The following is a 5,248-nucleotide window of genomic DNA, read 5'->3' as shown; positions in this document are numbered from 1 at the left end:
GAAGTAAAGGCAAGTTTGAGCTAAATCTCCCTTCTGCTGTGCTCCTGGGGCACTGAGACTTGTACTGTGATGAAAATATTTACTCTTAACTACGATTTGATGTATCTACAAGATGCCAACCAAACAAATTTCTTGAATTATGGCATGGATTAAATGCCCCCAAGAGACTAAAACCCAGACGGTGTGTATTGTGTATTGGCACCAGGATAGCAAACAGGCAAACGATATACTCCACAGAGGGGGGCAACTGATCTGCATGCACATGGGAACTTGAGACATGACAGATACAGGCTTGCAAGTCAGTGCAGACAGATGGACCACTCAATAAAGTGTTGTGCTCACTGGTAACCCATGTAACAATGGCAACAACAATAGTAAATAGTTTCCACTTCACATCACACACATTCAGTTCCAGGTGCACTAAGGACCTCCCTCCTGGGGAAGGGGAATTTAAAACCAATACAAGAGAATGGTCCTTATGCTTCCAAGACAGGAAGGAACTCTAGAGGTACAGGCATCAAGGATTTAACTAAAGACTAATAGATCTGACTGCATTAAAATTTCTATGCCTTAAACAAGGAAAGACCAGTCACAGATTGGGAGGAGATGCTAGTAACATTATTACATAGATGAATTACCAAAAAAAAAAAAAGTAACAACCCAGGAGAAAAATAGGAAATGATAGGAACAGGTTGCTTATTCAAAATTATTCCCAGCTGTGCTAGTAAACAGGGACATAAAAATTAAAATAATGATGAGATGGTGCCTTGTTACACCATCAGATTGGCCTTCGAAGTCTAATGAAGTTGAGATTCGGCAAAGTGGAGATGCAACAGGAAAATTGTCATGGCGAGTTCTGGAAACCAAGTTAGATTCAAAGGGCACATATCCTGGAGCCAGCTTGTCCACTCCTAGTAGTCACAATGGAGAAACTTGCACATGTGCGCACAAGAAGATCTATTTTGCAGTGTTTATTACAGTATCATTCAGTCAAAGTTAAAAATGGAAATAATGCCTATCCAATGGCAGAATGAAAAATATAAATTTAGCCTATTCATAAAGTGGTAATGTTATATGACCGTTAAGGTTTGAATGGTATTATGAAAAGAGCAAAATAAGAAGTCTCATTAAGGTCTAATTATTATTTTGCTTTGGGTACTACAATAAGCACTTCGCATGTGGTTGTCAACTCATGTGGTTCCCATGAAAATCCTTGATAGCAGTATTATGAGATTCTGCATTTTATAAATGAACACAATAAGGTACAGAAAAGTTTAAATAATTACTCAAAGGTCTCATAGGTGTCAGAGGTAGAGCTAGGCTATGAACTAGGCATTCTAACCACAGGCCTGGTCTTTAAACACCACACTTGCCTCATCAAACAGAATGCTGAGCGACACAGGATAATGTTGGACAAAACATTCAGTTTGGAAGATGATCTGTATAGCATGATTCCACATTATAAGGTTAGGTTTAGCTACAGTTAGTGGCTTACCAGAGATATTTACTTACGAACATAAAACATGTGTAGAAGTAGGTAGTCTAAGGCTGATAGGGAGGTTCCAAGGCCATGAGAGACCCAGATCTGTCTGTTCTGTTATCTTTAGTATTGATTTCCAACATCAAGGCCATGTCATGAATGAAAGGGCTATTGGTACGTTATCCACTGTAGTCATGTTTTAAGCAAGACGAGGAAAAAAGGGAGGAAATGCAAAGGTACACCTGCCGACTGATTTAAGTTTTTCTTTTCTTTTTTCTTTCTTTTTTTTTTTTTAAAGACTGAAGCAAAGGTTTAGTCTCACTTACTTGCTTCAATCTCATTGGCTGCCCCAACAGTTTTAAGAAATTTACAGAATAAACTGTGTACTCTGTAAGAAAAGTACCAAAGGAGCAGGCAACCAGGAGTTTCTGTCAAAAATACCATTTACTTAAGGTTTCCAACAATACTACATTTTGAGTATGCAAAATGATTGTTTTTATACTGCAATAACTATATATAAAGTCTAAAAACTCTCATGGGAATCATTAATACCAAATTTAGGACAGCAGTTATATTTCGAGATGCAGGAAGGAAAGGGAGACACAATAAATTGTGTCCCTCATTTTTAATGTACTTATTGTGTTTAATGTAATGCAAAAATGACAAGATTACATTTGGTAACTTGAATGAAGGGTAAGGGGGGTGGTGGTATATATGTGTCTCTGATTCTCTAGATCCCCAAGAACTTCCCTCATTGAACTCGGGGCAGTTTGTTCTAAAGTGAAGTTTTTTGAAGAATATCTGCTTTACCAGCAATGAACCAGTTGAGAGTTTATCAAATGCCACATAATAAGCCCTTTTACAAGTATTAACTTACGTAATTATTGAGCTAAGGACTTGTTATTTACATAGCACAGAAGAAGAAACTGGGGCTCAGAGAGGTTAAACATCTTCCCCCTGACCCTCCAGCTCACAGGGGGCTATATAATCCACACTGGTCTGACTCCAGAACCCGGCTCAAAACCATATGCTGCACTGAGACACTGGGATAGCTCTTGGTGTTGAGTCACATGCCCACTTTCTAGGAAGGACTCTGGTGTGTCCCTAACACAAGACCCAGGGATAAGGTGGATGTAGGGTCAGGAATGTTGAAACAGGCTGGATTTCCCTTGTGCTCAGTGTGGTCTTAGTTTGAGAGGGGTGCCTAGGGCCAGGGATAAAGGAGAAAGCAAGACAGGGGATGACGGTACCTTTCTAGAAACTGAAGAAATAAAGAAGGATTTGCAACCTTCTGTCATTCACAGTCTTGCCCCTGCAGGGCAGGAAGCAGTGAGGTGCTGGAGGAAGAAAGTGTGGCCAGAGTCTCCATATGCTGATGCTCCTAGTATCCTTTTTCTAAAATCTAAGACAGGGCCTGACACCTGTCACTCTGCCTGCTCCCTTTGTGGCCCCTCTGGAGTACTCCTTGAGGACAGGAACCTTGTCTAGCTCATGATCTCCCCCAGCAGTGACACAGGGTAGGAACTTGAATGTTTATTGAATAAACAGATGGAGAAACAAATGAATAAAAGTAAACTCATAGGACTGAGGATCAGTGGAGTTCTGTGGTCTACGGTTAGTGCTCAGTGCAATAGATAGAAAATTATTCCTGGAGGGCAGAGGCCAATGCATGATGTGTACTTCTATACTTTGCCCCAGCCCTGTACCCACCGTAGTGCTTGCTTAAAACTGCCGAGTTGAACTGAGATGGATTATCAAATAAAAACAAGGATTTCTAATAATAGACTGGAATAGTGTTGGGGCATTCCAGAGAACTGTATGTAAAGAGCTTCCCTTGATTTCTGATTCAAAACTCATCTATAGCAGGGCGCGGTGGTGCATGCCTATAATCCCAGTGGCTCAGGAGGCTGAGGCAGGAGGATCGAGAGTTCAAAGTCAGCCTCAGTAATTTAGTAATTACTAAATTGAGCAACTCAGTGAGAACCTGTCTCTAAATAGAAACAAAAACAGGGCTGGGGATGTGGCTCCGTGGTGAAATGCCCTCAAGTACAATTCCCAGTACCCAAGAAAAAAATAAAAAAAAAAACATGATTATTCTCATTATCAGAAATAAAATAATGATGGTCACCATTTATTTAGCCTATTCTGTGTGCCCGGCACTATTGAGAAGATTCCCCCTAAAACCATTGCACAGTAAGTTTTATTATTGCCACCTTATAGGGAAGTGACTCAGTCCTCAAAGGTTAAATGATTTTCCAAAGATCAAATCCTAAAGGGCCCAGTTAGGACTTAAATGAATTTCTTCTGGGTTCCGAAGACTGATTCTGCCATCCTAAGCAAAACTGACAGAGCTGTTCTGCTGTCTAGACCCTTTTCTTTCCATATCCTGGGTTGCAAACGTCAACAAAGGGCAATAAAGAGATGCATTTATCCAGGAGGAAAGATTGTATAATGCTCTGTGACTCTTCCCAAGACACCGGGAACTCGAACTACTCTGAGCATATCGGAACTCCTAACCTAATTGCTTTCTGCAGGCAAATCTAGTAGTTGTAATATAAGCCGTTATTTCCCATTGGTATGTTATAAGTTCATATCATGCTAATGGAAATTCTTTGTAGGCCACAAAAACACCAACACTAATCATGAAAGTAAATAAAGAAAAAATACCACCTCCCCCAAATGCCTGCTTTTGCAAATATTTTTTAAGGAGAAAAAATTCAAACCCTGCATAGAAAAGCTGCATTGTAATTTTTTTTTTCTTTATAAGAGGCTTTTCTAAAAATCTGTGTGCAACGAAGTTTGAAACGAAAACACTGGCTTCATTTTGTGGAAAAGATCCCTGTAACAAGCTTCTTAAGCACTCTTCCTCACTCCAGGGCCCTCTGAACTGAATTTAAAGTCAATTCTCTTAGAACTTTTCTTATGAGTCCATATGCCTGAAAGCCTTTGCAATCAGGTGTTGACCAAGAAACCTTGGTTCTTGTTTTGTGCTATAAAATGCTCTTTGCAATTACCAGCCTCTTACTCCACCAATTTCAGCTCAGTTCTCTGGATGATCCTTCCCTGACTTTACAGGTCTCTCATTCCGAAGAGTTCAAACCATCCTTTTGCTCATGCTGAACATGCCTTCTTTCAAGTTGCCCATCTGTGATTAGCTTTTCGAAGAAAACTGGTGCTCTGGTCAACATCACAGCTTTGGTGGAAAAGTATGATTTCATGTCTACATGCAAAGCCATGCCATCAAAAATGTGCCATCTCATGACTAGGTCTGTTGCTCCCTTTTTATTATTGGTTATACTGGATTGTTGCCTCTTCACTCAGCGGAGAACTGACATGAGAACAGGTTGCAGGAAGTAGGTCAGTTGCAAATACAAGTTGGGGTTACTGAGATGTGTGTCTGTAATATTTATGATAAAAAAGCTGTTTGAATGTGGAGTTGCCAGGTGGGCCTTTACAGATTAAAGACAGTACACACATGTTACACTGCTTGATTCATGAGTCAGGGTGTCTCAGAACACCCAGAGCAGGGCAGGGCTGGGGATATAGCTTAATGGTGGACCACTTGCCCAACATTCACAAGGCCCTGGGTTTCATTCCCAGCACCACAAACAAAACACAAAGCACACCCAGAGTCATGGGCAGTGATGCTCTGAACTTATGGGATGTTAACAGTTCCTGAATAGTGGACATCCATAGGAAGTCATGGTGACATTGACCTATTTAAAATGCTGATCTTTATCAAAGAGGAAAATAAGGTTTCAAGGTACA

Source organism: Callospermophilus lateralis, chromosome 5, assembly GCF_048772815.1.
Source record: "Callospermophilus lateralis isolate mCalLat2 chromosome 5, mCalLat2.hap1, whole genome shotgun sequence".
NCBI lineage: Eukaryota > Metazoa > Chordata > Mammalia > Rodentia > Sciuridae > Callospermophilus > Callospermophilus lateralis.
Note: the sequence above shows the minus strand (reverse complement) of the source record.